The 12,783-nt window shown below is 43.2% G+C and overlaps 1 protein-coding gene across 15 annotated transcripts in view; it reads right to left on the bottom strand.

Moving 5' to 3' along the window:
• The window catches only part of ATP9B (ATPase phospholipid transporting 9B (putative)), a 287,191-nt gene that overhangs the window by 69,880 nt on the left and 204,528 nt on the right, over positions 1-12,783 (bottom strand). The window lies entirely within an intron of this gene.

Below are 12,783 nucleotides of genomic sequence, written 5' to 3'. Positions count from 1 at the left end.
CTCCCTAGCATGTCAAGGTACTCTTATAACATTTTTGTGTTTTTTTTTTTTTTTTTTTTTTTGAGACTGGGTCTCACTGTGTTGTTCAGGCTGGAGTACAGTGGCATTACCACAGCTCACTGCAGCCTCCACCTCCTGGGCTCAACTGATCCTCCTGCCTCAGCCTCCCGAATAGCTGGGACTACAGGTGCACGACACCACACCCAGCTAATGTTTTTGTTTTTTGTAGAGGCAGGGACTCCCTACGTTGCCCAGCCTGGTCTCAAACGATCCTTCTGTCTTGGCCTCCCAAAGTGCTGTGATTACAGACATGGGCCACTGCGCACCCAGCCTCTAACAACGTTTAATAACGGGAAGGACTCCAGTTATACGAAGAAAGTCCAGTCATTACCTTTCAGCTGCTGTTATTTGGAACAAATGCAACTTTTGCCTGTTCTGAAAGAGGCAGGCATAAAACTAGAAAACTGAGTCACCACCTTTATAATTACAATATAGAACACTGCCTGAAAAAGACATCAACGTGCCCCAAATGAGGGTGTCCATTAATTTTTTTAAAAATCTACTTCAAAAAATTAGGTCTTTTTAGCTGAACAGAAACGGATATTTCAGATGTGTTTAATCCTTAGCATCTATGTGCATCCCTTGGAATGACAGACAGGAGGTCTGCGAAACAGACGGCTTTTCTTTAGTATTTTCCAAATACTGGGTTATCTGAATGTGCCTCCCCAATGCCTGCTCCTCAGTGGACCAAGGCAGAAGGACCACAGTGCTTACTTAGGAGGACTGCCAGAAAAGTTGGGCCATGTATTAGGTGACAAAGAGATCTCACTTAACCTAAAAATACACATATTATATATGCATGTTTTATTTATTTGGCTTTATAGAAGCAAAGTAGCACAGGGAAGCTCAAATACCCTCTGGATATGTATGCAGCGAGCTGCCATGCGTGGTGCTTCCACCTTGCCCCAGAGGTGGGCAGGGTGGTGTCTGCACTTAGATCACAATGTGCTGGGATGCCGCGTGGTGCTTTTCACTTTGTCCCTTGTCCGGGGGAGGGGTGGATTCTGCATTTATTTCACAACATGCTGCAATGTGGTGCTTGCACCTTGTCCCTTGTCCTGGGAGCAGGGCGGGGGTTCTGTACTTATTTCACAGCACATCCAAGAAGGGTTATCCACGGATACTGACGACGTTATAAATCTGAGTATGAACAATGACACAGCCAATCGATTGCAATAAAAGTCGGACTTTCCACATGGTTGCAAAACATCCATTAAAATATTCACTCATTTTTATGTTCTTTGGCATGCGTGGTACTGGAATATAACCCAAACCATTTTCATGTCTATGGTACCCTCTAATGGCATGAGGATTAGAGCACAGAGTCAATCCCAAGACATCAGTTAGGATCACACAACAGGTCACCTGGCTCAGGGCCTTCCATCAGGACACAGCACTTACTTTAAAAGAGAAGGAAAATACAGCTTACAATTACTATTTTTAGAGATTGTTTTGATAAATTCTCTTAAGAGAGATAAAGTTTTAGAAATTCCAAATAGCAGCTAACTATCTACCTGAGATACCTGTCAGTTTTATAGATTTTGCCTTCCACAACGTTTTATGAAGCACCTTTAAACTGGCTGTGCTCTGTGTACCTTGAAAAAACGTCTCCAAGTTTCATAAATCTAAGTGGAAACAAAATCATCAAAATTACGTGACAGGTAGTTTAAACCTTTTTATTTTGTCATGCTACCCTTGTTAAATAAGTATAATTAAAATACTAGGCTATATTAAATAATGCAGTTAGCAGCAATTTGGTCTCCGAATAACATAATGAAGTTCTACAAGTGCTTTATATTTTTATTTGTTTGTTTTCTGAGACAGAGTCTCACTCTGTTGCCCAGGCTGGAATGCAGTGGCATGATCTCGGCTCACTGCAACCTCTGCCTCCCGGGGTTCAAGTGAGTCTCCTGCCTCAGTCTCCCTAGTAGCTGGGATTACAGATGTGCGCCACCACGCCTGGCTAAATTTTGTATTTTTAGTAGAGCCGGGGTTTCACCATGTTGGCCAGGCTGGTCTGGAACTCCTGACCTCAGGTCATCTGTCCGCCTTGGCCTCCCAAACTGCTGGGATAACAGGCATGAGTCACCACACCTGGCCTATGAGTGCTTTAAATAGCAAAAATATGAGATGAAAAATGATAATTATATCATTGCCAACAGTTAAAAGATAATGAAACCTTCCATTAATTCATATTAGGGTAACTACAAAGTTTACCTCTATTATGTGTACCTAAGTAAGCAGCTCTCTGAAAAATTATTTAACAAATGTGCTAAATTAAAAACATGTTATATAGCAGATTGAGATAACAAAAGTATTTCCTTTAGACTTTTTTTTCTTACACTGAGTGTGAAGCATGATAATTTAGGATGGGGAATCATAATGAGGCATAAATCCTATGCAATTTGTAAACAGGACTATGATTAATGCCACTTTTTAAAATCCAACTTTTTTATTACGAACCATTTCATATGTAAAGTTAAAAGAATATTATAATGAACACCTGTATAGCTCTTACCAAGAATGAACAATTATTTCTTTAGGATTTTAAATGACTCTATCCAAGTACACAAAGAACCCTAAAGAAAAAAATAGCATTTCATTTTCCATCCAGTCCTCGCTCGGCATGTTTGTTGGGCAGCTGTGACAGGCTCTGGGTGTGGAGTCAGCTGCAAGTGCAGAAGTTCCACTGGGATGTGGGGTGCTGTTGTCCATGGCCTCCCAGCCCCTGGCTCAAGTCTCAGTGTCCTCACAAACAGGTTTGTGTCCTCACCGCAACCACATGCAACCCACAGCCCAATCTCGCTCTCCCTCAACAGCCTACAGCTCTCTGTCCCTCAGTACCCGCTGAGACATCCGAAAGGGGCCTGTCTGGCCCCTCTGGCCTCTCCCGACGGGCACCTTCCCCGAGAAGGGCAAGGCCTCCCACTCAGCCTCCACACTGTGCAAGCACTGCAGGGTGGTCCAAGGATGACATGAGGGCACCCAGGTGACACGCCTGACCCAATCAGTCCTGGATAAATGGGAGCTGCTCTTCCGCAGCCACCATCACCACCACCATCCTTTCCTCACTTTCTGGATTCAACCACCTCCCAAACGTTCTCATCCTCTTAATCCCACCTTAGACACGGAGTGAGCCCCTCCTGAAGCGCCTTCGCTCTGCCCTCTCACCACGCGTCCTGACTGCCGCCTCTTCCGTGGCTTCCTGAGCTCAGCTCCAACATTCTTTAACCTATCTTCCCAGCAATGCTATTTCCGAAGACAAACACCTCCTCATTCTAGTGCATTGCTTTTAGTGACCACCCGTGCCTTGCCACTGCTTACAAATCTATGCATCCACTCCTAAGACGGAGACAAGGCTCTGCACAGCCCGGCCTACAGTCACTCCTCGTGGCCCAGCGCAGGGCTCCGGAGAGCTGCCCGTGTGCAGCAGGAGCTACAGTGATTCCCACATTCCCATAAATACCAACTTAACTGAGAATTTGTGTATCCTCATGAAAAGGCATCACTACCCACTGAGCTTGGGAGTAGATAACCCTGGGTCCAAATCCTGCTGTAACCTGCAGGCCTCAGAACTTCGTAAGAGTTGATTTAAGCTCTCCAAGCCTCAGTTTATTCACCTGTAAAATATGGAATACACCTCATATGTTGCATGGATACTGCAAAAAATGATAAGACAACGCACAAAGTGCCCCAAACACAAAGAGGGTGAGGGCGCCTTTCCTGAAGAACCCCACAGCATAATGGGGAGAGAGACTGCAAGAGATCACGCTACTGAGAGGCACTAATGCAGGGTCTGCGAGATGCAGTCACAGGAGACCGCAGAGAGGGGCAGGGACTGCTCCCAGGAGTGGTGGCATCTGACCTGTGACTTGAAGGATATGAATTTACTAGCGGTTTCCACAGGAGAAGCGCTCCAGGAAGAGGGAGCTGTATGTTCTTGGCTCGCACATGGGTCTGGGAGCAAAGACAAATGCCTGTGAATGGAAAAGACACACTCAGGAGAAGGGGCTGGAGAGGGAGGAGTGGGCGAGGAGCTCTCTAGGTCCCATTAGGGGAGCACCGTAAAGCAGAGTCTCCCGTCCACCAAGAGGGCATACAGAGCCAGGCTCAGGAGTCCTGGCTTCATTCTGGATGGACCCCATCCAGGTAACAGAGTTAACTGAGGCATTATTCTAAGGACAGAGTGGCGGGGGTCAAATGTAGGGGAGAGAGCTGGTATCAAAGTCTAAGTGAAGGATGATGTGGCAGCAGGCATCAAGATAGAAAGGAAGAGGCAAATGCATGAAATCTTCAGAAGTCTAGAAAAGAGCATCGACTGGGCTTGGGAACCGAATGTGGAGCTCTGGATCCGAGACCTCGAAGAGCGGCTCAGGCTGACTGCCTTGCTCAGCGAGGCCGGCCCTCAACAAGAAACAGGAATTAAGAAAGTAGACAGCTTTGGGAGAAGGGGAGAAGACACAGGTGGTGAGTCTGAAGTGGCTATGGGACAGCCACTCTGCCTCTTGCGAAGGAGGAACGTCTTTCCTCATACAGATGTTCTGTTCCCATATCCTCTTTGGTGCAACGCCATTTTCTAGGTTTTGTGTCCACTGAAATATCCCCCAATACCACACAGTCTTAAGGACTGCAGCTTATTTAAGTCTTCAAATCTGGTAATGAGTCCTCCAACTTTCTAAGTCAAAATCACTTTAGCTATCCTGCTCCTTTGCCTTAAAAACAAATTCAGAAATAATCTTACCTACAAAACAAATCTTGATAGAAACTGAATTAAACCTGAATATCGAAAAGAGAAGTGACATTTTTAGTGTGTGGAGACTTTAGGTCCATGAGCAAACTCACTCTCTCCGTTTATTTCGGTCTGTTTTGGTTCCTTTCGTGAGTGTTACGTAGTTTTCAGCCCACAAGTCCCACACATTATATATTAGATTCACAGCAAACTACTGCTCTTTTGTCAAGGAATTATAAACGACACTGTACTCTTCATTTCAGCTGGCACATATGCACTGCAAGTGTGGATACACAATTGGTTTCTGCATGTGGTCAGTCTACCCCTGACCTTGCCGAACTCACTGCTTCACAGAACTTTTTGCATATTCCTTGGATTTTCTAGGTAGATAATTATGCCATCTGCAGAGAGGGACAGTTTCCTTTCTTTATTTATTTTTATTTTTTAATTTATTTTATTTTTTTTTTGAGACAGAGTCTCACTCTGTTGCCCAGGCTGGAGTGCAGTGGCGCGATCTCGGCTCACTGCAAGCTCCGCCTCCTGGCTTCACGCCATTCTCCTGCCTCAGTTTCCCGAGTAGCTGGGACTACAGGCGCCCCCCACCTCGCCCGGCTAGTTTTTTGTATTTTTTAGCAGAGACGAGGTTTCACCGCGTTAGCCAGGATGGTCTCAATCTCCTGACCTCGTGATCCGCCCGTCTCGGCCTCCCAAAGTGCTGGGATTACAGGCTTGAGCCACCGCGCCTGGCCTTCTTTCTTTAATTTTAACTTGATTTCTTCCTTTCTGATATCCATGCCTTGTATTCCCCTTTCTTACCGTACTGCACTATGGAGAGTGCTGGAGTGCTGGGCAAGCGCCCGTGCTTCCTTCCTGACCTGGGGAAAGCATGCGTCTCCATCACATGGAGTGACGCCTCAGCCTCGGGTCTTTAAGATTCTCTTCAGCAAGCTGAGGATGTTCCCCTCTAGTCCTTGTTTTCTGAGTCTTCTTCCTAAATCATGTACGAGGGCTACATCTGTCAGACACTCTTCTGCATCCTTTCCTGCTCTTTATACCCAGGCCTGTTCCGTTAAGGTCACTGTGGTGTTTCCTTCCTAATTACAGATCAGGCTAGCATTAGATACAATTACTGCACGACAATGTAGAGGCTTATCAAGGCGAAACATGAAATCCTGAGTCCCTGAGTAGCTATTTTATCTCCTTAAACTAAACATAACATAATGTATTTTAAAGTGCAACAAATTTCTCTATTAAGAAGAGAATTTTTGACCTGGAAAGTACAAATCCCTACATCTAAATATAGTAAAACTAAGCTACAGGACAAGCTATGGTCCTAATGGACACCCACATAGATCGTCATGAAATTCCACATCCCACTTGTCTCACTAAAAAGTAGATGTATTACCAAAAAAACCCATAACATATAAAATGTGTATTTAATATTTACTGAGTGCCTCATAATGTGCAATGAGAACGGTGGGCCGCGTCTGGCTGGTCCCTGTGGGGTCTGGGTCGTCTCTGTCTTCTCTCTGGGTCGTCTGTCTTCTCCGTGGGTCATCCCTGTCTTCTCTCTTGGTCTCTAGCTGCTGAGCATGCATCTCCCCCACTGCAGTGGAATCTCCAGGAAGGCAGTGTCTGTATTATCCCAACTCTATCCCCAAAACCTGACTCCTAAATAGCAGCCAAAAGAGTTGCTGATTTAAATTTTTAAAAAAGAATTACGATAATGAGCCTAATTTTCAAAACCAGGACACTGGAAGGTAGACAGAAGACTGCTGTAAACAGAAATCAAACACCTGCACTACTGTTTCTGCCCTGGATGAAAATATTTTCTGTGTGGAATCCAAAGTTGGAAATATTATACAAAAATCCGCAAGGTACCTTCTGTATTTAGTTCTTTCCTGTCCTTAAAAATAATTGAGATTTATTTGAAAAATCTGTCTTTTACCTTGTTATTGATGTTGCAAAGTGCAGCTAGTGTAAGGATGCTCACCACACGTTTGGGAACATGCAGATAAATTTAAAGCCACATAAGATCTTTAGAAAAAAAACATACAATTTATAGTAACTGATTTTTGAAACTATGTGTTATTAAGTTATTAATACCTGTCTCACTGCTTCTGGGCTGCTACAACATGATGGCTCATACCTGTCATTCCAGCACTTTGGGAGGTCAAGATAGGAGGATGGCTTGAGCCCAGGAGTTCAAGACCAGCCTGAGCAACACAGTGAGACTCGATCTCTATCAAGAATACAAAAATTAGCTGGGTATGGCAGCACACACCTGTAGTCTCAGCTACTAGTGAGGCTGAGGCAGGATGATCGACTGAACTCAGGAGTTTGAGGCTGCAGTGAGCTGTGATCACGACACTGCACTCCAGCCCGAGTCACAGAGCAAGACCGAGACCCTGTCTTTAAAAAAAAAACCAACAAACCATAAACCCAGTGGTTTATAAACAACAAACGTTTACTTCTCGTAGCTCTGGCGGCTGGGAAATGCAAGATGAGGCACCAGGAGATTTGGTGTCTGATGAGGGCCCTCATCATGGCAGAGCCTTCTCGCAGCATCCTCAGGAGTGGGAGAGGGAATCTGCCTCCCTAGGACCTTGCTTATAAGGGAACCAATCTCATTCATGGGGGCTCTCCCTATGATCCAGTCACCTCTCTTAATTAGTACCATGCCATCACCTGGGACTTGGTTTCAACACAGGGATTTTAGAGAGACGAACATTCAGACCACGTGATACCCGAGTATAATGCATCTGCTGTCAGAAACAACAGGCAACATCACTGCATTGTGAAGAAAGCTGTTCGAACGACACACATAACAATTTAAAAAGAAAATGGGAGCAGAGACTTGGCATACGTGGAATTTGCCGTGTGTGAAAATTATTCTTTAAACATCACGTACATTCTGCCCTCAGACGTGACATAATACCCCCTTTCACTTTACACAGTGGGCCAAAAAGCAATGAGAAAACTGTAGACAGTAAAAGATTAAAGTTTTCTGGATATGAAACTTTATAATAGGTTTTAAATAACACAGTTTTCTTAGAGGAAATCAATGAGTGAGATGGTTATAAACATAATTATATGCCAATTTCACTTTGCTAGACCAATGTATTTCCGATGCTTTAGTAGGGCAGTTGATTTGAACAGTGAAATGTTGATTTTGGGTGTCTAATGGTCAAAATTTCCACTTTTCTGGTAATAATACCATTTCAACATGTGGAATACGCACTAGAAATCCCTCACGGTAGGTGGGGCATCAACCTTGCTGTGTGTCTGTGTCTGTGTGTGTGTGTGCTTGCACGCATGGATGCACACACATGCCTATAGCTGGAATAAAACCAAAACCAACAGAAAATGTCATTTCTGTATGTAAATTTGAGAGATATGAAATGCAAGGAACTTAAATCCAGGAATGTATGCTTTTTCACTCCTTCTATATTTTCAAAAGGAAATGTTAAATTACCTCAAGAAGACAGACAGTCTCCTGAAAGCCCCGTGGCCATCGCTCCTTTTTGGATACATGGACCTGGGGCAGCTCTTTCATCTGAGCCCCCACCTCACTCCTTCTCTTGGTGCTGCTGAAACTAATCTGAGCCATATCATTTCAACCATGGGCATGTCAGTATCATTTGTGAAAGAAAGACACTTTAAACAGAACCGAAATATTATCACACCAGAAAGCCACAACAACTCGTCCGTGTCAAACAGAAGTCATGGCTCTAATTTCCAGGTGTCTCGTGTGTCATAGTTTTTATACTGCTTGCCAGAAGTATGGATCCAAGAAAGGTCTCTTGAGCCTCTTTTACTCTACAGCTTTCTCCTCCATCTCTTTCTTCCCTGAAATTGATTTGTCAAAGAACCTGGACTGATGGTTTCAGTTCCCACAATCTGCACTTGGCCATTGGCCATTTCTCCTGTGCCTGTGGGCCCTGTGTTTCCTGTGAGCCACGGCTGGGCAAAGCTGGTGAGGTGAGGTTCTGTGGACACCGCTCCAGTGCGGGGAGTGTCCTTCCATCAGGAAGCAGGGTGTCTGGTCACTGCCTCCTCTGATGTAAACAGCCGCCCACAATCGATTCCTAGCCCATCAATTCATCATGGGCTGAAAGTGGCATATAGTTGAGGCACATATCATTGACTATGGGGCATCTTTTTCTGGAGAAGAAAACCCTGGCATTTCTAAATGCAATAAATCCACATGGACAACAGATGTTTTCCAAAAACAAAGTTAAATCATTTGTAATCACTCCATTCACAGACTCTTTCTAGTCAGTAAATCTGGGATTTTAAACCACTATTTTAATCCAGTGCTTTAGTTAGATATCCTTTTTCAGCTCGGTGGTAGTATTTCAAGTGCTGAGATTCCCAACTTCAGCTATGCTATTATACTTTGCTTCTTACTGCTGCTTGGAGAAAACTGAGAGGAATTCTACATGTACGCAAAGACGCCTTGAAGTACTGGAGACCAAATAGCTGTCACAGAAACATACAAGGTGATGCTAAAATACTGAATATAATATCTGTGCATTTATGCATCTAATGGTTGAAAATAATTTAAAAGATAACTGAAACTTAGGTTTGAACTATTTCTCCTTTTATGTTTATAAAGCTTTGTATCTCAGTAGATCCCCAAAAGTCTATTCAGTTACTTAACTGGAGCCAGGGAGAACGAAATGGAGAATTGTCTTAGTCCGTTTTCTGTTGCTATAACCAAATACCTGAGACTGGGTAATTAATTTTAAAAAGGAATTTATTTCTTACAGTTCTGGAGGCTGGAAAGTCCAAGGCTGAGGTGCTGCATCTGGTCAGGGCCTTTCTGCTGATAGGGACTCTCTGTGGAGTCCCGAGGCACTGCAGGCCACCCCATGATGGGAGCAGGCTCATGAGGGCCAAACTGGCTTTTATAACAGACCCACTCTTGTGACAACTAACACTCCATGAAAACCCATTGATCCATTCACCCATTAATCCATGGGTAGATTCGCTCATTCATGAGAGCAGATCCCTCAAGATCCCTCACGACCCACTTGCCTCTTACAGGCCCCACCTCTTTATAGTGTCACACTGGGAATGACATTTCAGTAGGAGTTTTGGAGGGGGCAAACATTGAAACTGTACAACAAATTTAGAATACTTTCTCAAAGCTGAGTAATTAAAAAATACTATAATTTTAGTGCCTGTATTTAAGTCTATGATCCATTTTGAGTTAGCTTTTGGGTATAAGTGGGATCATTATCCAACTTCATTTTTTGCATGGGATATCTAGTTGCCCAGCACCATCTGTTGAAAAGACTATTCTTTCTTCATATAATTATCTTGACATCCTTGTTGAAAACCCAATGACCATAAATGTCTGGATTTATTTATGGCCTCTCACTTCTAGTGCATCAATCTATGTGTCTATCCTTATGCCCGTACCACATACCACATTGTCCTGATTACTGTAGCTTTGTATTAGGGTTTGAAACCAGGATCTGCTGCCAGGTGCAATGGTTCATGCTTGTAATCCCAGAACTTTGGGTGCTGAGGCACGAGGATCAGTTAAGCCCAGGAGGTCAAGGCTTCAGTGACCCACAACTGTGCCACTGCACTCCAGCCTGGGTGACAGAGCAAGACTCTGTTTCAAAAACAGAACAAAACAAACCCCCAACCTCACATCTTTCGCCCACCCCCCACTGCACAGCCCACATTCCTTGGAAGCGTAAGTCTTTTTTTTTTTTTTTAAGAAGCAATCAGGAGTTGCAAGTCCTCTAACTTTGCTTTTCAAGATTGCTGTAGCCACGCTGAATCCCTAGTATCTCCATATGAATTTCAGAATCAGCTTGCCAATTTATGCAAAGGTAGCTGGGATTTTAATAGGTATTACATAGAACCTATAGATCAAAGAGACTAGAATTGTTGCCATCTGAACACAATGAAATATTTTTTGATGCACTGTAAATACAATTGTTTTCTTAATTCTATCTCTGGATAGTTCATTGTTAGCATACAGAAATACAATTTCATTCTTGTGTGTTGATCTTGTGTCTTATGATCTTACCGAACCCCTTTATTAATAGAGGGCTGGCTGACTCCTAAGGACTTCCTACGGACATGACCACGTCACACACACACAGAGTTCTGCTCTCCTTTACAATGTGGATGCCGCCTTCTTGCTCTTGCCTGACTGTAATGGCTAGAGCCTTGAAAGCTCGCAGCAGCATTAGTTGTAATAGGCAAAAAGTAGAAACAACCCATGTCCATCACCTTATGAATGGGTAAAAAAAGTGTGGTGTATCCACATGATGGGATACTATTTGGCAATAAACAGAATGAGGCACTGATACACGCTACAATATGAATGAGCCTGTAAGAGTAAATGCCGGTGAAGGAGGCCGGCAGGGACTGCATACGTCTGACTCATTTACGTGGAACGCCCAGGACAGGCAAGTCCTCGGAGACAGAAAGTAACCAGGGGCTGCTTCGGGCCACGGGAGGTAGAAGGGGAAGGATGGGGAGTGCCAAGGTTGCTTTCTGGGGTGATGAGAATGTTTTAAAGTTAGATTATGGTGAGAGTTGAATACGAGAATGATGTATCCTGACAGGTGATCATTTAAATCAAACAAACACGTGGTATTACTAGCTCTGCATCTTCTAAAATGTTTCTGTTGCTAATCAATCATGTTATCAGTAGCTTAAAACTGATATATTCAAATAAATGACTAACATCTCTCACTAAATGAACGATAAAGTTTTTGGGTTTGTTATTCTGTCCATGTGAATAAATGTAATCACACCTTGTTCGGTTAAAGAAACTGCAATACTTATGCAGACATTCCTTCAGGTGAGTGGCACATGTACTTTCTTCACATATGAAGATGAAGCCCAAAAACATTTTTTAAATCTTGATGATTTTTTTATTTCATAACTTGCTAATTTCGAACTTTCTTTCCCCTCTTGTGCAGTAGTAGATAACGCAGAGTCTGTAATACAAATTATTTCTCAAATCTTACCTCAAATGCTCTCCGTGATTTCAAACACTGATGATTTCTACAACTTTTGTCATTTTAATATGACGGAAATTAATATGCCCCGAAACTGGAAGCTCTGAAAAAGGGAGGAACGAATGCAGCCAGAGAGCATGAGTCCCGTCACCTCGAAGAGAATCACGGCAGACTCGGTTATGGTATGCAGCTATATAGACAGAAAATGTCTTTTGACAAAAGGTTTCTGATTTCTTAAAAAAAAAACAAAAACCTGCAGCTCTTTAATGAAAAAGAGTTTTTTGGGACTATAATGAGCAGAGCAGGCAAAGAGGAAATTAATTTCTAGGGGAAAAGTCCTGCAGGCATCATTCACAGAGTGGCAACAGATGTGATCCATGACTGAGCGGAGGAGACAGTGTCTGAGACACAGCTGCAGAGGTTTCAGACCAGACACTCCTGAACTGTGAATTGGCCTCACCCTAAACTCTACCACACCATCATACAAGAGGGAGCCAGTGATTTTCCTAGATAAACAAAGGTAACACTGGGATATGCCACGCACCTAGAGCAAGAAACTTTCTTGTGAAGATTCTAGTTAAAGTCATACACACACATAATCAACGGATGTATCAAAACACAAACTTACTTAGACCTTACAAGAAATAGAAACAAAACTTAAGTGATAAGACTAATTTACCAATCTTTAAAGTATGCTTTGACTTTTGAAATTATTTGACACTTTTTAAAGTGAAGCCAAATGTATTCAAAGTCAATGACACTGTTTAAAGTGAAGTCAATATTATATTTAAGGTCAAATACAATCTCTGCGAATCAGGCTTTCTCTAAACATTATGATTCTCAGTACTGTACGCATCAGTTAAGTATCTGCATGTGTTAACATCTCAACTGGCCCAAACACCCCCAAAATGTTAATTACAGCACTCATATCCAAGGACACACATTAGTAACAACTGTACCAGTATGGCTACTCAAGTTTGTTGTAACTGAATACCCGGTTAT

This window comes from Papio anubis, chromosome 19, assembly GCF_008728515.1.
Source record: "Papio anubis isolate 15944 chromosome 19, Panubis1.0, whole genome shotgun sequence".
Lineage (NCBI taxonomy): Eukaryota > Metazoa > Chordata > Mammalia > Primates > Cercopithecidae > Papio > Papio anubis.
Note: the sequence above shows the minus strand (reverse complement) of the source record. Positions and strands in the feature narration are given on the sequence as shown.